Here is a 24,514-nt window from a genome sequence, read left to right on the forward strand (position 1 = left end):
TTTTTTGCACGTGTTCTATTTAGCGAAGAAGCGTCATTCACCAACAGCGGTAGCGTAAACCGACGTAATATGCACTATTGGGCAATGGAAGATCCGACATGGCTGCGACAAGTGCAACATCGGTGGCCTTGGCGGGTTAATGTATGGTGCGGCATTATGGGAGGAAGGATAATTGGCCCCCATTTTATCGATGGCAACCTAAATGGTGCAATGTAAGCTGATTTCCTACGTAATGTTCTACCGATGTTACTACAAGATGTTTCACTGCATGACAGAACTGCGATGTACTTCCAACATGATGGATGTCCGGCACATCTCGGGTGCGGTTGAAGCGGTATTGAATAGCATATTTCATGACAGGTGGATTGGTCGTCGAAGCACCATACCACGGCCCGCACGTTCACCAGATGTGACGTCCCCGGATTTCCTTATGTGGGGAAAGTTGAAGGATATTTGCTATCGTGATCCACCGACAACGCCTGACAACATGCGTCAGCGCATTGTCAATGCATGTGCGAACTACCCGCTGTTGAGAGGAATGTCGTTACACGTATTGCCAAATGCATTGAGGTTGACGGCCATCATTTTGAGCATTTATTGCATTAATGTGATATTTACAGGTAATCACGCTGTAACAGCATGCGTTATCAGAAATGATAAGTTCACAAAGGTACATGTATCACATTGGAACAACCGAAATAAAGTGTTCAAACGTACCTTCGTTCTGCATTTTAATTTAAAAAACCTACCTGTTACCAACTATTCGTCAAAAATTGTGAGCCATGTACTTGTGACTGTTACAGCGCCATCTATCACAAAGCGAAGAAAGTGAGCCAACTAAAACATTCATATTCCTTTACGAATACACGAATATGTAATAAAAAGGGGGTTCCTATTTTTAAAAAAAACGCAGTTGATATCCGTGTGACCTGTGACAGCGCCATCTAGCGGACCAACCATAGCGAAATCTGGTTTCCCCCTTCAAGCTAGACAAGTTTCGTTCTTTGTAATTTTTTAGTTTGACGCATATATCGTTATATGTTTGGCCCGGTCACGATCAATGGACCACCCTGTATATGAGCCTGACAAAACATGCAACCCGTTCCATTTCCTTCAATTCTCGTTGAAGAATATTCAGCTGTTTACAATGAAGAGGACAGTTTTAAGCGCATAAAATGCTTTTGCCATTCACCTTGTTTAATGCAGAGCCCATGGGAAACTGAAAATGAAATCCTTTTTAGACCAACCTACTAGTTACTGTAGTGAGAATCATAGTAACTCTTTGTATTCTTCTCTTGAGTGGCCTCCGTCTTTTAGGACATTTTGGATGTAGTTAACCATTTTCGTTCGTTGTTCTTCTAGAAAGCATTGAGTTGGACTTCCTTCATCCAACATTTTCGTATGTGACTTCTTATCAAGTTAAGCCAATAGACTTTGAAACTTCTGACTAATCTGTACGTCGTGACCGCTTGTTTTATGCGCCAACACACCTCATATTTCTCCTGGAGGGCAGCGCTGGCAAATTAGCTCTTTAAAAATGTACACAAAATGGAAAAACCGACTACCGCCATGGGTACAATTTCTTCTTTTAATATTTATTACATTACTACTATTATTACACATCGCTCTAAATCCATTCTATGTTCATATTTCAGTATGAGGGTCTGAGGATGGTCAAAAACTAACCGAAATCGGTTCCTATCAAAATAAATCTTTTTGCGGTCGAGACTGTTTGTGTTCATTTTTAAAATACTCTTCGGACACTCCTGTAAATATTAGCTCATTGTTGTGATAACGGCAGGGAATCACACCAATGTTCGTCCGAATTCCGTTTCAATACTGGTACATGCCCCTTGGATTAGTCCTCTATTAGGTCCTATAGTATCAAAGATGATATTGTCACGCAGCCCAAATCCATCCACGTCCCCAACAACTGCTTCAAGCATCTGCTCACCAGTGTCTTTCAGGGCAACATGTACTCGCGGCAAATGCTCAAAATCTTTGCCAATCACTAGAACTGCAACTCTATCTTCCACAGTTTTGACGCTCCGACTGTCCACCAAGGGTATGTATTTACTGTCACAATGTAAGATCAAATGACGAAGATTCTCAAAAGGTGACTTTTCGATTTTCTAATGTTCGAATGTGTGTGAATTTCTGAGGGACCAAAGTGCTGAGGTCATGGGTCTCTAGATCACCGGTCTCTAGACTTACACAGTACTTAAAGCAACTTTAAACTAACTCATGCTAAGAACAACACACACACACCCATGCCCGAGGAAGTAGTCGAATATCCAGCGGGAAGAGCCGCGCAATCCGTGACATGGCGCCTTAAACCATGCACCCAATCTGCGGGGCTTTTCGATATTCTCTACTATTTTACTTCTGCTGATCGCAGGGACTACGTAAACGGTTGCTGGAGACACGGAAATTTTTGAAACGTAATGGCAAACGCTATTTGCAGTTGCTACGAATGTAACTCATTCTTGTCGAGTAGCGAGCTCTTCTCGATCCCAAGTAGACGTGAATGTCTCATTAAGAGGTTTTACTCTGAAGGGGAAAACTTGGATGCTTTGTCACTAGGTGGTGGTGGTGGTGATGATGAAGATGATGATGGTGGTGGTGGTGGTGGTGGTGGTGGTGGTGATGGTGGTGATGGTGGTGGCAGAGATGAGCCTTTTAGCGTAACTGTCTTACCGATTTCAGCGACAGTTTGGTAATTTTTATTCTTATAAGAATCTATTTTTTTCTCTTTTTGTACCCTTAGTTCTTATTTTCGAGAAGAAAACATTGTCCATTCCACTCACTGACTAACTCCTACAATCTACTTTTTGTTCCACAAGAAATTCTGTATCTTCTTTGCCTATCATCTTTTGTCGAGAAATGTCACATAGCTCAACGAGGTCATCTTTCCTAATCTGCCGTTTAACATTTGCTTCATCCATATTTCTCGACTTCTATTTACTTACAGTCTGGTACTCTCTGTACAGCTTCTGTATACTAGCACAGATATTCAGCTCCGTCTTAGAAGGGATATCTGCTGTCCTCCACATTACCTGCTGTTTAGTACCGCTAGATTTAGTAGCATCTAAAGTGTTTGTGATGGTAAATAGAAACTCTGAGTACTTGTTCCTGGGGAGGGAGCCGAGCTCCTAAAACTCACCGCTGGGCACCTTTTCTAGCAGCCAAATTCCTCTTTTGGTTCCCATTTTGAAGTTCAATTACCTGCAAAAAATGAAAGAAATACATGAGAGGCCATTAGTGCAAAGCACTTCAGTATTAGAAATTTCATTAATTTGAGATGAAAATGATCAGTTAATACAATCCTGAAATGTATCCAATCATTTTTAAATTTGGCATATATATCTTTTACGTCACTGAGACGCAGGTCGTAAGCAAAGTAATGTGAAAGTCACATCTCTGGAAAAATGAAACAGGCTATTGTAGGCTTGGCATTTATGACTGAAATTAACGGCTTATTTCGTAGCAAAGCCAGCCTTAGCTCACTGACTAGAAGGTCCCTTCAAACTTCACAAGAAACAGGTGCCTACGACTTGTGTGTTCTGCGTAGGGACATCTATAAAAGACACTATATAGTTCGGTAATTACAGTCTGTGTGATTTGCCTTGATGCAGCAGAGTACAACTAGGCTACTGGAATGTTCACAATCCATAGTACAAATGTGGGCAAGTGCGTTTATCTGCGGAAATACATAGGAGGGAATACACAGGATGCAAGTTACACTGAACGTTCACTCTTGTTTTCATTCCGTAGCAAAAGATAATTATCTCCAGATAGCATGTCCTGTCACATTGTTCTACCGTCGTACAAGGCAGAAAGGCTGACACCGACAGCGCGGCCAATCTGACGCAGAATGTTCAGAGAAAATATATATATTGCAGTGGTAGAATAGTGTGTGTGTGTGTCCATCTCAGGTTACAAGGAAGAGAAACAGTTGAACCAGGTGTAGCTGACGAAGAAAACGCGAATTAGACTGGCACAGCCGAAACCTATGGCTTCTTTCCTGTCAGGGTAAAGAAATACACTGGTGATATGGAAAAAAATGTAGTGTTACTTATAGGAGCAGAAACAGAGATAATGAATAATGTTACCATAGGGAATGTAAACTTTGTTCAGAATATGGAATAGAAAAAGAAGAAAAAGGAATTTCATCGCTGTCATCAAGAAAGTGAATTTGAATAAAAATATGAAATAAATGTAAGTTGTAAATAAATCAAATAGGCTTAATGTGCACGCTTCTATTGATTAGAAAGAAACGCTATCAGTACCACGTATTTACGGATTAGAGAGGAAACTGTACAACAAGTTATCTAGAAAGTTAATTTTCACTGGTTTCGCGAAGCCTGTGTATAAATCTTTGATTCATAAATTTATACGTCTTTTTCTTGCGGCAGTCTAATATTTATACATGTTCTAGACGAATTTCACGTTTCACGTCAATAACAAAGTATCATATGTGATGAGATACATGTGGCGTAAACAGATAGAACGTTCGATAACCAAACAAAGAACATATGACAGCCTGAAAATACGGACCAAATCACTTCTAATTTGTAGACTATTTCAGTGAACATTTCCACAAGGCAATCTCCAGGGAAGAAATAACGAAAATAATCAAAATTAACAAAAAAAAACTATCGTCTAACCTTTCAATAAAATTTTCGTGTAAGATACGCAAAACCAAAGCAGGAGAAAAATCACCTTCAAACGAGAAAGTAAATATGATAGTCAACTCATTATCAAATTTACAAAGAAAATTGTACAGCAACATCCCGAGACATATGCATCATAATAACGTCACACAACCGCTTTACCCTTACTTTCCAGTGATTCTTTCCAAGAAACCTCTGCTACCTGCTCCATCTCCTTCCCATTCTCTACACCAACGGACACGATTTCTTTTTCGCAATGTCTTAACATTATTTTGTCATCCATATAATGTACGAGCCGTCACATGACACTTCATACCTGATTTTATTAATTTTTTTTAAAAAAAATGGTTTAAATGGCTCTGAGCACTATGGGACTCAACTTCTGAGGTCATTAGTCCCCTAGAACTTAGAACTGGTTAAACCTAACTAACCTAAGGACAACACACACATCCATGCCCGAGGCAGGATTCGAACCTGCGACCGTAGCGGTCTCGCGGTTCCAGACTGCAGCGCCTAGAACCGCACGGCCACTTCGGCCGGCTTTTTTTTTTTTTTTTTCCAAGAACTACTCCGGACCTGTTGGAAATAATGTGCCGTTGGAGATCTGAGCGAGTACTTGATTGCAATGACCTTTATGGTTAAAATAAAAATACTTCCTTCTGTACTCTTCCAGTGACATAACAAACACGAACAAATTTCACTCTAATATTACTATTTTACTTTTTCTTCCTCATTTTGTTCAGTACTACCGGCTTTAATAGCTCTGCGATGTTACTGTGAATTTTCTTCGAATTTTTCAAAGATATTTGTTCGTGAAGTATTTTTATCGTCAAACAAGAGACTGGGGTGAATACCACCGTCCCCAACTACTCATTTCACATTGGACTTATTATGGTATTGAATTTGTCTTATCTTCTTACTTATGAAATTCCGCACACAGCCAGTTACGAGCGAGGGTAGAGAGGGAAGAGATCTTGTTGAAGAGGAAAACCAAATCGTCATGGTGCAGTTTACCGTTGAACTCTTTCTGCCAGATGTCTGGAAGGTAATAAGTGATTGAAAGAATCCTGTGGCCGATGAAGGATCGAGATCAAACCTTTAGATTTTTGATGTAGCTACCTAGCGTATGACTAATTTTTAACACTGTACAATCAAGTTGTCACCGAGTGTACGTCATATTGTTTTGACGCTGTACAGTCATGTAGTTACGGGTCATTACTTTCCTCGTGCACAAGAAATGCCTGAAACATGATATTTAAAACCCTCCTTTCGTAGATTTTTTTCTTTGATACTGTAAAATAAGCTGAGTATATGTTGCAATTGTTACAAGAGGGAAGTTTTGACTGTGTGCCACACTCGGATTCGAAACCAGATCTCTGCCACTTTCACGCAGAGCACTTCCAAGCGCCGCATCCGAGCGTGCCAGACAGACCGGTTCAGATCTTCGCCTTAAGGGGCTCTTCCCATTACATTCCAAATTCTGAAGAAGCTTTTCCACTTCACTGTGTGAATCGCATTTCTTTTATATTGGTTATGCTTAACGCAGGTTAGTCTCAAAAGTGAAACATGGGATACACGCATTGGTATGAAACGACTGTGGATGGGCATACAGCTGTATACGTTACTGGATGGTAAGTTACAGTAGATGTGATAATTGTCTTTTAAAAATCTTCGTACTAACTCTGAAGCATTGACAATGGCGAGGTAATAGCCGTGTGACAGGTGAGTTTGGTTGTCTTTCATTCAAACTGAATATACTGACTCGCGTTGGGAGATTGTTCGAAGTGGTTTAATGTAGCTTACCGGCAAAACCCCTGACACCAGTGCAGAATCGCAAATTCTGTTACATTCTCTGAAGTACAGATCAAAGAGTGGATCGCGAATAAATTACAGTTTTTGGCAGGAACATCAGCTCACTTTGATGTCGTAATGGGAACTATCTCGGCCTCATTTGACATGGACACACTGAGAGAGTTGGAGCTTTGCTAGCTCACGCGTATGCATGTATATACGTAATGGAACGTTAAAATCTGTGTAATGATTTCTAAATTAAAAGTGAGCGTAGTTAAAAAGAGTGGAAAACTTCCACTGCAGTTAAAACTTAAGTTCATTCTGATCAGTTTGTTCATACGGCGTGAATCGGATATGCAGTAAAAGTCAAACATGAGAAATGTTAGAAGCCAAGACCACAGAATGAACCCTGACTTAATAGCAGCTACATGCAAAACAAGAAGATGAAAGAAACAGTATTAATCTTCAGCATACTGAATTCTAATCAATTAATACAATATATCAGTACAATTAATTTCAGATGGTAGTTCTTCAAACAGGATTTGCATCACATGACTTTCTTCATAGTCAGCATGAAATACCCAGTGAAATCTAAGCTGTAGAAACAAACACTATATGATGAAAAGTATTCGAACTCCCTTGTATAATGTGTAACTGACGACTAGATGACTCGAAAGGCGGACCCACCAGTAGAAAAACGGGCGGAAAGTACTGTGTTGGCAGTAGAGAAACGACAGCAGCAGAATGGATCGCTCCGAGCCGGCCGGGGTGGCCGAGCGGTTCTACGCGCTACAGACCGGAACCGCGCGACCGCTACTGCCGCAGGTTCGAATCCTGCCTCGGTCATGGATGTGTGTGTTGTCCTTAGGTTAGTTAGGTTTAAGTAGTTCTAAGCTCTAGGGGACTGATGACCTCAGAAGTTAAGTCCCATAGTGCTCAGAGCCGTTTGAACCATTTGGATCGCTCAGGATACCTCAGTGACTTCCAAGGTGGACTGCTCATTGAGTGCCAGCCGAGTAACAAATCCATGACGGACATTTAAACTTTTCTGAAATTACCCAAGTCGACTGTTGGTGAGGTGACTGCGAAGAAGAAGTGCGAAGTAACAACCAGAGCAGTATCGAGACCAGGCAGACCTCACGTAGTGACGAGCAGGGCCGTTCAGCTAACACAATCACTGTGCGTAGGAAGTTATAGAGAATAGGGTACATTGGTGGAGCAGCTGCTTACAAGCCAGACATCTGTATTCAATGTTAGGTGACGCTTGAGGCTGTGTAGAGAGAGAGAGAGGGTCACTGGATAGTGGGTGCGAGAGATTTGGAGTGATCAACCACGTTGTACCCTGTGACAATCCGATGGAAGGGTTTCGATTTGACTAACGTCTGGAGAACGTCACCGCCGTCACGTGTGGTGCCAACAGTGAAGTGTGGAAGGAGGTGGTGTTAACGGTGTGGGGTGTTTTTCGTCGTTAGGAATTGGCCCCCATTTTGCTCTTAAGAAAACGCTAAAGGTCGGAAGGACACGAACACATTTCACAGCGTTGTGTACTGTGTATAACAGATGAACGGTTATGCGATGATGATTGCACCAGTATCATAATACACCCTATTACAAAGAGCATCTGCGAGGCGATGGTTCGTGCACAGTAACATTCATGAATGGACTGGCCTGGACGTGAACACCTGCGGGCGACTGAGAACGCCGACATCGCTCCAGACCCCAGAGCCCAACATTTCTATCTCCTCTGGTTTCAGCGCTTGAGGAAGAATGGCCTAACATCACAAACTTTCAGACATCGCACTGAATGTGTCCCCAGCAGAGTTCAAACTGTGATAAAGAGAAGGTGGACACACCCCTCACTAATGATCACTAACAGGTACCCGAATACTTTGGACGAGATGGTATAAGTTATCAATGTTCAGTAACTTTTTCCTGGTATGTGACAGTGCCATCATGCTGTTGTATAGGCTAATGTTTCGGTCGCTCTTTCAAATAGTCACCAGGATGCTGTATTACGCTACGGTCGCAGGTTCGAATCCTGCCTCGGGCATGGACGTGTGTGATGTCCTTAGGTTAGTTAGGTTTAAGTAGTTCTAAGTTCTAGGGGACTGATGACCTCAGAAGTTGAGTCCCATGGTGCTCAGAGCCATTTGAACCATTTGATGCTGTATTAACAGCAATGAGGACAGTATCCTGATGAAGACTACTTACAACAGCAGTCGAAACTCTGGTCTGTAAGACAGCATGACAACTTTGTCACGTATACTGATCAGCCGGAACATTATGACCAGTGACCTACGATCGATATAGTGCCATCTAGGTGGTAGAAGCGTCATATGGCTAGGAATGGCTGCTAGTCAGACACACGCGCGGTGCGCGTAGTATCAGTGACTGTGCTGTCCGTGTGAAGAATGAGGAAGGCGGGCGATTTATCTGAGTTTGACCGAGGGCAGATTGTGACGGCACGCAGGCTCGGCACGAGTATACTTGCAAAGTGCGAGACTTGTCAAGTGTTCGAGGAGTGCTGTAGAGAGTGTGTTCTGCACGTATCGAAAGCAATGTGAAACCACGTACGGACGCCGTGGGGCTAGGCGTCCAGCCATCATTACAGATGTCTAACGTTGTGGGCTGGGCATACTGGTGAAACAGTACAGGTAGCATACTGTGGTGGAATTAACATAAGACTTTAGTGCTGGGCAGAGTCAAGTGCGTCAGAACACACAATGTCTCGAACACTCTCCACGTTGGGCCTCCGCAGACGACGACCCATGCATGTGCAAATGTTTACACCGTGACATCGGCAACTACTACTGAAAAGGGCAGATGACCATCGACACTGGAAGTTTGTGCAGTGGCAGAGCGTTGCATGGCCTGTCGAATCCCGAAGCTTTCTTCATGATCCCGATGGGAGAGCGTGAATCCATCGTCTTCCAGAGCAACAGCTCCTAGACGGCTGTAACACGGCTGGCGGTGGCTCCATTATGCTCTGGGGAACATTCACGTGGACATCCACGGGTACAGATGGCCAAGGAGTATCGTAGGCTGGTGCAGACCACATACACCCCTTCATGTCGATCATTTCTTCCGACGGCAGTGGCATTTTTCAACAAGATAATGCGCCATGTTACAAGGCCAGAAGAGTGATGGAGTTGTTTTGAGGAACACGGTGGCGAGGTCCAGTAGATGTGCTGACCCCCTGACTCACCAGATCCGAACCCGATCGAACGCATCTGGGATGTTATTAAACGTGGTTTCACAGCTCGTCGGAATTTACGGGAATTATATGACTTCTGCGTGCAGATGTGGTCCCAACTCCCTCCGGCGACCTGCCGAGGCCTGATTGCTTCCATGCCACGACGCGTCGCCGTTGTTATCCATGCAAAGTGTGGACATACCGGCTATTAGGTGGGTGGTCATAGTGTTCTGGTGATTAGTGTACCAGGAAAATAGTTTTATTGAAAACTAAACTGCCGCAGGAGCCACCGCTCAAACAGGTTCTCAATGTTTCATTATAGTAAGTGTAAGAGTGAAGGATCAATCCATTGCAAGCTCCGAGCTTCATCTGCGGCTGAAGATGTGACTGTGGTTTCAGCCACATGGCACTAAAATGTGATAAACTACAGCAATCTGACACCCAACGCAGTCAGTTACTTATTGCAGATGCGTGAGTCACACACTTCGCTTTTAGTTTCAGCACTTAACGACTTCTTTTGATAGAATGGGTTTCCTGATGTCTTAAAACAGATCCTATCATACTGATCATCATCTAATCAGTGTTTCCCTCCAATATTCATATCCTCACCGATTCTGCAGAAGTCTCCCTCATTGCTTACACGTTCGATGGTCGCAATTAAATGTTTCGCAGTGTCTGCCCTTCCACACCACTTAAATACCTGATACTTATAATATGAGTCGGAAACAGAAGAAGCTCTACATATACCGAAAAAAAATACCTATATTACTCATACCGTGAGTTTCGACTCAGCTTCTGTACAAATATCTTGTGGCAGAAGCTCAGTATGTGTCCATGTTTGCTTCCTATTATGTAGCTATCGAAATACAGTTCCGTCCTGAGCAAAGAGGAATTTTTCTTGCTTAACATCCATATGTGCTTCGGTGAAGTTCCACTGACGTCAGTTGATTCGTTTATTTTCTTAGTTTCACATACTGATTTTTCTGTGGCAGTCTGACATTTTCAGTACTCTGGAGAGGCGTTGTGTAATCAAACAAAAACAAAAAAAAATTACAAGCTGTGGCAAAATATCAGCCGTACTACAGATGTCAGAAAGCCACATAAACACCAGAATGTGATACCAGGGAATTAAATAGAAGGCACCGACTATGGTCAAGCTTCACGGAATCACGCTTGGGTGGTACACAAACAGAAGCAAGGTAGGGACATATTTCGTTACCGTCGTATCCACAGAAAACAGCCAAGTCTTGTAGGAAAATAGCAAAAAAAGGATGAACGGAACTTGGAAGCAAGAAGTTGGAGAAGAAAGAGAGAAGTGAAATCAGTGAAGTCAGGGGCGTCAGAGAAACAGAGAGGACCGGGAGAATAGCCAGGCAGGATTAGGTAGAAAATTCTTGAGTAGTGTCAGAGGAGTAAATGTAATCATACGTGTACAGCTGCGGAAACCTGCGCGTCGTACAGTACGTGTGGGCTCAGTTAATACAGTCTCATTTGAAAACAGGCGACACTGTGCTACTCAGTCATCGTCTCTGTACTAAGACTTGGCCTCTTCGTGGGTATAATTACCTCCAGGCAAATAAAGAATTAGATGAAACCGTGTATGTGGCGTCTGTTCATTCGGACATGTCAGAGTGAACAGAGACACATGGTTCAAATGGCTCTAAGCACTATGGGATTTAACATCTGAGGTCATCAGTCCTCTAGACTTAGAACTACATACGCCTAACTAACCTAAGGACATCACACACATCCATGCCCGAGGCAGGATTAGAACCTGCGACAGTAGCAGCAGCGCGGTTCCGGACTGAAGCGCCTAGAAACGCTCTGTCACAGCGGCTGGTGAACAGAGACATTTGGATCCCGCAGCCATCATGAATCAAGACACAAAGAAACGATTGACATTTGCTGGAATTACCTCTTTCCTCACACGAAGTGTTGTGTAGTATCGGCAAGGGATTTCGAGCTGATTCCTTATTTCTAGATTTCCAGAAGGCTTTTGACACTGTACCTCACAAGCTGCTTGTAATCAAATTGCGTGCTTATGGAATATCATCTCAGTTAACCGACTGGATTCGTGATTTCCTGTCACACAGACGTAACAATTCGTAGTAACCGACGAAAAGTCATCGAGTAAAACAGAGGTGGCTACTGGCGTTCCCCAAGGTAGTGTTATATGGCCTCTGCTGTTATTTATCTATATGAAAGGTTTAGGGAGACAATTTGAGCAGCCATCTTAAGTTGTTTGCACATGGTGCTGAGGTTTATCGTCTAGTAATATAATCAAAATATCAAAAGAAATTGTGGAACTATTTAGAAAAGATATCTTTACGTTACGAAAGTTGGCAATTGAGCCTAAATAATGAAAAGTGTGACGTCATACACATGAATGTTAAAAGGGATACGTTAAACTCCGGTTACAAGATAAATCAGTCAAATCTAAAGACCGTAAATTCAATGAAATAGCTTGGAACTACAATTAAAACAACTCAAATAGGAAACACTTCGTAGAGAATGTTGTGGGGAAGGCTAACCAAACACTTAAAAGATGTATCAGGTATACTAAAAAGACTGACTACACTACGCTTCTTCGTCCTCTTTTGGAGTACTGCTGCGCATTGTGGGATCCTTACGAGATAGGATTAACTGAGTATTTCGAGAAAGTTCAAAGAAAAGCAACACGTTTTGTATTTTCGAGAAATAGGGGAGACAGTGTCACTGACATGATTCAGCATTTCGGGTGGACATCATTGAAACAAATGCGTTTCTTGTTTGTGGCGCGATATTCTCAATAAATTTCAATGACTATCTTTCTCCCCCGAATGCGAAAATATTTTGTTGACGCCGTGCCGCCGTCGTAAATAGGGAGAAACGATCATCATAATAAAATAAGGGGGAATCAGAGCTTTCACGCAAAGATATAGGTGTTTGTTTCTTCGCGCGTTGTTGACAGTGGAATAATAGAGAATTATTGAGAAGGTGGTTCGATGAACCCTCAGTCAAGCACTTAAGTGTAATTTGCAGATTATTCATGTAGATGTAGACGTAGTGGGTGTTGAGTTTTCGTCGCCAAATGTGGGGTCTTACCCACTCGTCTCGTATAGTGTGCCTAATGGATGCAGCGTTCTCGGAATGCTATACAACAATTCAAGCAAATAAGTTTAGCAATTTTATTTCAATAAAGCAGATTGTCAATACTTAACATTGAAATAAGAATGGTGTCGCAAGCGATGGGAGACATGCAACATAAATGTTCTTCATTGTAGACAATCTCCATACAGGCGATGGATATGGATCACTAATAACTGATATCGTAGCACTCTCTGCTAGGCCGTGCTAATACTGTCCACTAATGTCCAGCCGAGGCTGCCTGGAGCGGCGCTTATATTCGCCTCGGCTAGTTGCCACTCCTATCATGGTGACGTCCTGGTCAGCGCGCTATTGGCTGACGTCATTTCACCGCCTTCTCTTCTCTTGCATTCCTTCTCTTCGTTCCGGCGCTTATTGTTACGCCAGAAAAGTGGGCACTGGTTTAAATCAATGCTCACTAGCAGGTAATGTCAGTCATTTCTTTCTGTCAAGAGCTGAAAGTGTTTTCTAATAACTTTTTAGGTTGCGAAGCACTTCCAGTTCAGGTTATTTCAAGTCACTTTCCAACCTCACGTTTTGTAACAAGGGATTTAACATTATAGCCGGGTCAAGACTCCCTCTCACGGAGGCAGACCTGCTAACCTCATTCTCACGAACCTTGTCGTCCAGTCTCAGGCAATGCGGACGCTTGGGACGCGACGGTAATTATGTACTCGTACATTCCGGTAGCGCTTTCATCACGTTGTACATCTACATCTATACTCCGCAAGCCACCTGAAGGTGTGTGGCGGAGGGTATCTTGAGTACCTCTATCGTTTCTCCCTTCTACTCCAGTCTTGTATTGTTCGTGGAAAGAAAGATTGTCGGTATGCTTCCGTGTGGGCTCTAATCTATCTGACTTTATCCTCATGGTCTCTTCGCGAGATATACGTAGGAGGGAACAGTATACTGCTTGACTCCTCGGAGAATGTATGTTCTCGATACTTCAACAAAAGCCAATACCGAGTTACTGAGCGTCTCTCCTGCAGAGTATTCCACTGGAGTTTATCTATCATCTCCGTAACGCTTCCACGATGACTAAATGATCCTGTAACGAAGCGCGCTGCTCTCCGTTGGATCTTCTCTATCTCTTCTATCAACCCTATCTGGTACGGATCCCACACGGGTGAGCAGTATTCAAGCAGTATACTGTAACCTACTTCCTTTCTTTTCGGACTACATTTCCTTAGGATTCTTCCAATGAATCTGTATGGCATCTGCTTTACCGACGATTAATTTTATATATTCATTCCATTTTAAATCACTCCTAATGCCTATTCCCAGATAATTTATGGAATTAACTGCTTCCAGTTGCTGACCTGCTAAATTGCAGCTAAATGATAAAGGATCTTTCTTTCTATGTATTCGCAGCACATTACACTTATCTACATTGAGATTCAATTGCCATTCCCTGCACCATGCGTCAATTCGTTGCAGATCTGCCTGCATTTCAGTACAATTTTCCATTGTTACAACCTCTCGACATACTACAGCATCATCCGCAAAAAGCCTCAGTGAGCTTCCGATGTTATCCACAAGGTCATTTATATATATTGTGAACAGAAACGGTCCTCTGACACACCCTGCGGCACACCTGAAATCACTCTTACTTCGGAAGACTTCTGTCCATTGAGAATGACATGCTGCGATCTGTTATCTAGGAACTCATCAATCCAATCATACAATTGGTCTGATAGTCGATATGCTCTTAAAAAAATGGCTCTGAGCACTATGCGACTTAACTTCTGAGGTCATCAGTCGCCTAGAACTTAGAACTAATTAAACCTAACCAACCTAAGGACATCACACACATCCATGCCCGAGGCAGGATTCGAACCTGCGACCGTAGAGGTCGCTCGGTTCCAGACTGTAGCGCCTAGAACCGCACGGCCACTCCGGCCGGCGATATTCTCTTACTTTGCTCATTAAACGACTATGGGTAACTGTATCAAACGCCTTGCGGAAGTCGCCGGCCGGAGTGGCCGAGCTGTTCTAGGCGCTATAGTCTGGAACCGCGCGACCGCTACGGTCGCAGGTTCGAGTCTCCCTCGGGCATGGATGTGTGTGATGTCCTTAGGTCAGTTAGGTTTAAGTAGTTCTAAGTTCTAGGGGACTGATGACCTCAGCAGTTAAGTCCCACAGTGCTCAGAGCCATTTGAACCTTGCGGAAGTCATTAAACACGGCATCTATCCGGGAACCCGTGTCTATGGCCCTCTGAGTCTCGTGGACGAATAGCGCGAGCTGGGTTTCACGCATTCCGCGAGTTGTACTATTACTCTGAGAATCAGATGTATAATTGACGTTTCACCGTTTTATGTACTGTGTTCGTAACTTGAGAACTCTTCTGTAGAGACGCGTCATATTTTCCTTTGTTTGTATTCCCATAATTTCACGGTCCTAGTATCAGTACGTTCAATCCGTACACAGGTTTCTTTCAAAATTATAATGGACAATCAAGGTATGATCAGATTCACAGCTCGAAATTCAAGGAGCGTAGTTAGCTGCGAGTATCCGCATTAGTAATACGCTCTGAGAACAGTTCTTTTCTATGTAAATGTTTGCGGCATTCTATTGGCTCAACTCCTACAACTTCTGACTACTTGGCCACAAAGAGGACCGGTGCGGAATACTTAAGGAGCTGCCCCCAGAGGTGCAGGAGGACGCGTAAAGTCGGCTGTCCCCTCGGTGGTGCTAAACTCGGCGCCAGCGAACTTTGTCGCGAGTGGCGGTTGTGGCCCCTGGTGGACAGAGTCGGTGGTTACCCAGCCCTGGTCCGCAACTTGGAGGGCCCTGCGAGGAGTTGGCAGCCCAGTTAAGCCGGTTGCGTTCTTGCAGGAGATGCGGGCTGGACGCTCTTCCCCACTACTGCTGGCGCCACAGTCACCTACTTTACATGGGCTCCAAAAATTGGATTTCGTAAATCGCTTTCTCAATACCGCTCCTTGTTGGTCATGTTAACACTCCAAAATCTTTCCTGGAAATGAGGCTCTTGTTCTGGTTTTCCGGTTCTGCAATCGATTTTCACTGCCATGTAAACGTACAAATGGTTTTGAAGCGTTATAGTCTTGTCGAGTTTCGCGTTGTGTTGTGTTGTTACGTTTCGTGTTAAATATCTCGTAATATGGAGGAAACGAGCTTTTCTGCAGACAAGGAGATAAAGAATTACTGATCCGAGCAGGAAGTAATTCATATGCTGTACTTAAGGGAGGAAAAGCGTATCTTACAGTTTTTATACGGAAGGAGGTTCCGAAAATGTGGCAAAAACTATGGAAGAAGGTGGAAGCGTACTAATATCCAGTCTGTTAAGTTTGGTGTACCTTTTCGTAGAAAAGTAGTGTGGTGCTTTAAATCTTAATATTTATATTTATCTTTAAATGGTATATAACTTGAAATATTACTGTATTTCAGATCGAAGTGGAAATCTCTGAAGAAAGATTTCTACGAGTTCAAGAGGTGAAACAGTTCTAACGGAATCGAACGGTCAGACTTTGCTTTTTTATGATTAGCTGGCCAGTGTCTTGGATCGGAGAATGTCTGGCTTAATTGTCGAATGAGGTGCAGATTCCCCACCACACGATGAAGGCGAACGTTTGGCTCTTATATGAAAACTGTATTTTTTTTATTGATGTTCATGATCTTAAATAAAACGCAACTTCCTAGATTTCTTTGCTGTACAGAATCTGTTGAAACAGACCATGAAACGAAAGAATCTGAACCTCCAGTAAATGAGGAGATTGCTTATAACGTATCTGCGGAGAATTACTCTAATTTAACTGTCACTGCAACAAGCAGACATGAAAAAAGTGAGGGACACTTATATTTGACATGTATGTAGCCTTACCTATTGATACTGAGTTTTATGACTGATAAGCAGTCGTTGTCACCATCGTTTCAAGGGCAATGATAGTTCAAATGACTTAGTGTGATTACATAGTGTTCATATTACATTTATTTGTAGTTTTAGTTTTTAAGATGTGTTGCCGGTACCACAACCTTTATTTGTCGTTCATGTTCTTCTGCTTCGCTAACTCACAGCCAAATTACCACTTTCCAAACTAATGTAGACACCGACCTACGGTACAGACGAGTCTGTCACAACAAGCAAGTACTCAGCGGAAAGCGGGGGAGGGGCTCCAATATCATACTAGCTGCGGTACATGATTAGTAATGTACTCACATTTTGCTATAAACCCATTGTATATGTTGCACGAAATGGAACATATATTGTGAACTCAGTGTTGTACTTTTTATTCAGGACGAGGAACTCAAACTGGCAGAGGAGGTTATGCTAGTGCTCTAGCTAGCTTTGCGCAGGATGTGTGTACAAACCAGCTGAAGATGTAAGAAGGTCAGTAAAATTGGTAACTCTTGTTCTTTTTACATCGTGTGGATGTTAAATTCATGGACAGCACAAGGAGTGGGGATCCTCAGAGATACTCCATTACAGTTTACTCAACAAAGAATCTACACGGAAAGTGTGTATTTAACTTACTATAGGAATTAACGTTGTACATTTCTCCATTGTAGTCCAAAAGATTTACAAAATGATTACTGTGCACATTGTTACTGTGTCACGCTGTTGCAGTGGAAGTTACCATCGGGCAACCACGCTTGTCTATATTGAGTAGTGAATGTTTCCATCTCATTGTGGGTTCTATCTATGAAACAAGCAATGCTAACATACTACCATAGCTTAAATCTGAAGACATTGCTAGCACTTTTTGAGCAGAAATGTGAATTATTTTATAGTCTCTTAATCTAAGTTATGGTCTAGTGTTTGTCTTCACCCTCATTTTATTAAAAAATCTAAAACCCATTCTAAGGATGTCATTATTCACTGCAAAGAGTGGCTTTTGCAACTATCAAAAGTTTTGAGGTACAGTTGTCATACCTATTTAAGAATAATTTTCATAAAGTCTCAAACGTTGTCTTACAAACATAAATGAGAATCTAAGTGCTGTTATGAACACAAAAAGAGCATTGGCACCTGCTGTATGTAACTTCGATTATATTAGATACAACATGTTTCAGTAACGTGACATTGTGATGGTTTTGTTGCACAGTTATTCTGAAATTCCTAAGATGTTTGGAGCTCATGCATTTGAGCACTGCTCATTCATGTTGGGGGAATTTAGGTAAGTCATGAAAGTTTAAAAACGTCCTAAGTTGCAGCTTACCAGAAGAACTGAATAGACACGAGAGGAGTAGCTGCTAGAAAACAAGCAAGGACGATACACAGAAGAGGCAAGACAGCTAGTTACAACTTTCGTTAGTGGCCTCCTGTCTATCTATGAAAGAAGTGCTCAGCCCTATTTCAAATCTTACCCACATGCCTCCCAGTTCTTTCCACAACTTGGCTTTTTTCCATCACCTTCTCCAGCTCAGTCACCTTCACCAGCTACATCCGCTTTCCCATCTAAATCCACTTTCCCGTCTACATCAACTTGCAAACACGAAAACATGGAATATGGCAAAAAATAAAGTACTTGTTGAAAAGATCAAAAAATAAAGTACTTATTTAAAATACCTGTTTTCTTTCGGTAACTGTTCCAAAATTGATTTGTTTTACAGATTTTTGTACATAGTGCTTAGTGTGTACACTGTACTTGTTAGAATCTTAAATCGGTACTCCTTAATGAATAACTGGAAGCACAGAATGTTTTCCTACAATCCCATTATCATTTCATCCTCTTGGTCAGATTCCGTGCAAGTATATTCATTGGGCTGTGACAGTATTTCATATCCTCTTCGCACTACATTTCGTCAGTTTTTCCTGATCTGGTCTTTGTGCATTTCCACGACGTTGTGAGTATTCAACATGTAGAGACAAGTTGAGGTAAAAATCCATAGCTTATATCTGTATACTTGGCAAGGCACCTCCATCGAGCTTTTGTGCCTACCAAGGGCTTTCTTCAAAGCAATTCTATTGAAAATGAAATAAACTCCAAAACTCTCTTGTTCAGCTGTAACAGTCCCCATACAAGTTATCATCAGCCATGGCATGAGGAGATACGATGCATCAACAAGTAGCAACTTCGGCACAACCATCCTACTGTGCTTGGTGCCTAAGCAAATAAATTTATATTTGTAGAAAATATTAAAATACTATACTATTGATTTTTATTTTTTAAATGCCTTAACTGAGCAGTAACGTACACGATAAGTGAAATTATCATTTGCTTGTACATAAAAAAGAACTACTTTACATACACAACTTACTGATGTAACACATTTTTATGTTATATTGCTTCGTTCTGGAATTTTGAAGACTATACATGAGAAAAGTAAGTTTTTAGTTTCTCTGGAATTTATTTGCACTAGGTGACACACACAGTGGGATTCTTAGATCGCCTGTCTACTGTTATCACTTTGAACTAGGTGTACTGTCATTGTTATTGTAGTTTCTCTTCATGTGGTGTTCACTCAGATGTAACCATGTCGTAGACAGTAACCTAAATGATTTTTTGTAAGGGTAGCTTGTAACTATACTTACGCCTTTAAAAAAATTGTTTAGTTTTTTTATTTTTATTTTTCAATTTATTATGTCTTTGCACACGATTTCCGCAGACTATAACCGCAGCGTACACTGCTGCTCAAATTACTTTGTGGCTATCCGGTTTGTTCCATTACCTCTGCAATTTTCGGAGCGAAAAAGAAGTTCGTTAAAAATTTTATATGGATTTTTGATGGCTGTGTATTTGTGTCTGAGGTTTTTATACATTGCTAAACGTGTATTCAGTAATTATTTATATTCAGTGGTGGTAACTGCATCAGAAATCAATCCGGCCTCTATACAGGTGCATTGTGAAATAAGCGCTATAAGAAGAATTGAAATGATAATCAAATAGAAACCCTAGCTGCAAACAGGCGTTAATGTATTTCATTGGGGACATGTTGAAAATGTGTGCCCCGACCGGAACTCGAACCCGGGATCTCCTGTTTACATGGTAGACGCTCTATCCATTCTTGCCGGCACGGTAGCTCAGCGTGTTCGGTCAGAGGGCTAGCTGCCCTCTGTAATAAAAAAACTGAGTGAATGGATCAATAACGAACTTCAACGGGCGTCAGGTGACGTCCGCCAAGAACAATTGCAACGAACTAAAACGAACAAAAAAAAAAAAAAAAAAAGATGGATAGAGCGTCCGCCATGTAAGCAGGAGATCCCGGGTTCGAGTCCCGGTCGGGGCACACATTTTCAACATGTCCCCAATGAAGTACATCAACGCCTGGTTGCAGCTAGGGTGTCTATTTAATTATCATTTCATTTCTAGCAAAGCTGCATGGTCATCCACGGTAACTGTTCTTTCGGGAACAGATACTACCGTCGTATATATATAAGAAGAATTATTTAGCTTCTGAAAATAACAGGTGTTCAGCAATAATTTTTAAACATGCCCTTTGAGGTCTCCATGTTTTGGCATTCACACTATAATGTAATTGCAGTGTACGGATAGACTGTGTCTCTGATGTACGTGGTCACATTGTCGATCAACTGCTACCACGCTATGTTTGTTGCCACTTCTAATGTAATTATCCTCGTTTGGTTCATGTGATTTTCACTCAGGTTTTTGAGCAGTGTGAAAGGTTACACAAAATAAATGTATAAGCCCTGCTAATAACTATATCTCTGTATTTTATCAAAATATTTATTTTTTATTTTATTTTTACTTATTTTTGATGTGTTACTATTTGATTACATTACTGTTAGTTTGGACATGTCCATAGCTTACACTGCTACTTAATCGAAAGCCCAGATCACCGAAATGACTTTGTGTAGGCGCAGTTGATGATTATATTTCCGCATTTTATAAAAAATTTGTTACTATCTTATTATTCGAGTACATTGTCGTTATTTTTCACGTAACCACGGTTTACAGTGCTGCTTTCATGAGATTTTACGAAGTCAGATAGTATTTTTTATTCCTACAGGTTTAAAATTCGTAAAAAAAAGAAATTTAAATATAAAAAAATACTTCTATGGCTTCGTCTGTGTTTTTTATAAATTGTTGGATCCAGTATTAAGTAATTTATTGTGTATAAGTTAGCAGTTGTGTGTAGTTGCTTTAAATCTGAAGTGCCGATATATCAGTCTTCTAGTACGTTATGTACCTGCAAACTGATCAGAAAGAGTACCTTTATTGCAATTTTCAAGAAATATGTAATAACTGTAACCTGTCCGTCGAGATATGATGTGTATTTTTTTTCTTCTCTGTAGTATCTGACACTGTGCATTACAATTGTTTTGTATGTAGTCACACTGTATAAATGCTTTCAAGATCTGAAGGTGGTAACACTGATTACCGAAACCGGTTATCGAGGATGAAGGTTATTTTTAGTGAATTTGGCAAATAAGCGTATCTTGTCTAATGCAATAGAACTTTGATGATTACACTAGTTTCGGTAACAACTTTTCGGAATCTCAAGCTCATAACATGTAACACCTACTTTATGTGAATGTGTAATGAATGTAATAAGGAAGTATAGTTATCTATGCTGGAAACATGTACAAAAGTAGTGTATTTTTTGAAACAAGGTCTATAGATGTGTAATTTGGGCAGCTACCCTTTTCAAATTAGTTTTTCCAGCAAAACATGTAACTGCATAGTTTCTTACTTAGCATGGGCTTCTTTCAATTTCTGATGTGAAATAATTCATAATGCGTTAATATTAATGTATGTGTTTGATATGCTATAGGTGAATCTTTCCTCTTTACTGTACAAATGTTAGTCAATCAGAATGGAGCAAGTACAAGAAACTAGGTGTTACAGTCTTTAGGTAAACCACACTTGCAGGCACATTAACTGTTGAGTATCTATCAGACTATATGTTACTACTGGCGTCAGCCTGTTGGCCATTTTATAAAGTTGTGAATTACTCAGTACTGCTGCATCACGGACATTTCTAGGGTGGATGATGTTCATGTTCCTGAAACTGTACAAAGGAAAATATGTTTGCTTCTTTTGGCCGACTGTAAAATCATTTTAAATGTATAATAAAACGTTTCACATACCAATAATAACAGTCAACAATTCGCTGAAGAATAATTAAGGCCCACCCCTTTCTGTTTACGAAGTCTGCTTATCTCTGCCGATGAGCTAATACATAGCTAATATGACCCGTGGAAAACCTGTCATACTGCCGAACGGATTGAAAATAGGCTCTGCTTCCTCAGTGTCTGGCATTTTTATAAGTTTTGTCAGCAATACACTATTCATAACTTTAACGAATGAATACGGGCATGAGTGAGCAGAGCTCTAATGCAAACAAAACTGGTTTTCAATTGCTCTATACTGTGCACAGCTAGCTAATTTACAAAGAGCTGTTGCCACTCTCTTCTCGAATGTCAATGGCGCACGAACGAAATCTGTGCCTGGAGATACTGTACTCGATAATCCCATAGAAAAATGCAGGGAGGTCTCTTTTCTCGTTTTAGAATTCACCAGCCATTCGGATTCACCAAAATGCTACAATATAGTTACCTATGAAACATAAACTGTGAGGAGATGATTCGGCGACATCGCCTTTTCAATAACCTGCTCCTCCTCCACGCCAGCACACTCACATTACTTTGGTATTCGTACTTCCTCTCTATCACAAACATGACAAACACACCGATGAAACCGTTCACCAGCGCTGAAGCTGTCATCGTGCTGACTAAAAGTGGGAACTCCAACAGCTGATTCGGAGACGCCGTTCCTGTGAAACAAATGACGATCGGAAAAACGATTTTCTACCGATCGAGCAAAACAGATTCACTCCGTAACATGTAAACACGACAGCGAAAAATGGTTTCCCAAACAGGGTTTTTGTCTTCCGGAAGATGTCACACATGTAAACGTAGTGCTAGGCGGGCAAGTCGCAGCTGCACGCGCCTTGTTTAGAGCCAGTTTAGGTGTACCCGCTGGAGACACCGTTAATTATACAGACTTTCTCTATTCATCGAATGTGAGTTCCCCAACTAATCTAATACACTGTTCTTTAAAACTTAACGAAGTGATAGATCTGTTAGCGGAACAAATTAACAACTCAGTGGCAATGAACTGAAGTGCGGCAACACATCGGCAAAGATCTCCACATAACGATGGAATTCACAAAGCTTGAGGTCAGCCTGACTATACTACTATTTGTTGGTCCAGGTGTTACTGCGTGGGGAGGCATAATGTTACGTGTGCATATTGACTTCCAAACGTTTGAACACTATACTCTCATCGGCGAGCGTTAACGTGACACAGTACTCACTCCCCATGTGCATGGGGATGCATTCGTCCATGACTTCATTTTCATGTATGACAATCCGCTGCTGTAGCAAACAACGCAGGTGGATGATATTCGGCGGATGGCCCTGCCTGTCCCATCGAATACGTGAGGGATGCATTGGGAGGACGTATGGGAGTATGTGGACGTACGCCAGCGACCATCAAGCAGTTATCAACAGCAATGGTGGAGGAAGGCAACGCCCTGTTCCAAGAATACGTTACCGACATTGTGACTGGTATGGGAATACGTTGCCGTCTGTTGTGATCACAAACCCTACGAAACATTGTGTCCCGTCTTTTGTAATGAATAGGAGACCATAAATCGGGGTGAAATAAGTGTAATCACTGTGGCTGAATAAAAGTGTTATTTCTATTCGTCTTAATGCGTATTTCTTTCCATTACCTTCTATACTACACTATACTATCCTATACTACACTATACTACTGTATATACTGTAGCCGTTCTTTCTAGGCGCTATAGTCTGGAACTGCGCGACCGCTACGTCGCAGGTTCGAATCCTGCCTCGGGCATGGATGTGTGTGATGTCATTAGGTTAGTTAGGTTCAAGTAGTTCTAAGTTCTAGGGGACTGATGACCTCAGAAGTTAAGTCCCATAGTGCTCAGAGTCATTTTGAAGTTCTTTCTACGTATGCTCCAAGTTTCGTTGCGGTATGTTACAAGCGTAATACATTATGCGAAAGTTACTTTGTCCTTAAGTTTTGCACACCAATGTATTTACGCCACTAATCGACACGGAAGATGGGGAGACCAAGTAATCAAAAGTTTTGCTCTGGCTCTGCCGCACAATTAGCAGGCCTCGTTTACTAGGTGCCTACAGTCTCAGCATATAAGATCCGCTAATGACCTCGCTATCCTCAACGAAACTAAAGAATAATTGAAGGACTTGTTGAATGGAATGAGCAGTCTAATCAGCACATCGCCTGTACTAAGAGTAAACCGAAGAAAGGGCAAAGCAGTGAAGAGTATCGGAAATTGGGTTAGCGATAAACTTGACATCAAAATTGGGGACCACGGAGTAGAGACAGTGAGGGAAGCAAATTAACACCTGTCTGATGAAGTAAGCAGGACATGTAAAACCGACAAACACAGCTAAATTTGGCATTCCTAGCCAAAAGAAGTCTACTAACATGAAACATAATGTGAAGTAGAAATTTCTGGGAATGTATGTTTGGAGCACAGAGGTAAATAGAAGATAATCATGGACCGTAGGAGAATCGGAAATAAGAGAGAGAGAGAGAGATGCGATGGGTTTGAGAAATTGTGCTACACGAGGCTATTTAAAATTATGTACATCCGTAAGATGAGATACTATGAGGAGGTTCTCCGAATTATCGAGTATGAGATAGGACGACATGATGGGACTATAAGACGCCAAAGAAAAACTTCGATGGTAGTACAGGAAGTTGTAGTGTTTAAGATCGGTAGTGGAAGACAGAGCTTGGAATATATCCA

The 24,514-nt window shown here is 41.6% G+C and overlaps 1 protein-coding gene across 1 annotated transcript in view; it reads right to left on the reverse strand.

Moving 5' to 3' along the window:
* Nucleotides 1-24,514, reverse strand: part of LOC126263233 (pikachurin-like) — a 1,086,760-nt gene that overhangs the window by 753,115 nt on the left and 309,131 nt on the right. The window lies entirely within an intron of this gene.

This window comes from Schistocerca nitens, chromosome 6 (assembly GCF_023898315.1).
Source record: "Schistocerca nitens isolate TAMUIC-IGC-003100 chromosome 6, iqSchNite1.1, whole genome shotgun sequence".
NCBI classification, from domain to species: Eukaryota; Metazoa; Arthropoda; class Insecta; order Orthoptera; family Acrididae; genus Schistocerca; species Schistocerca nitens.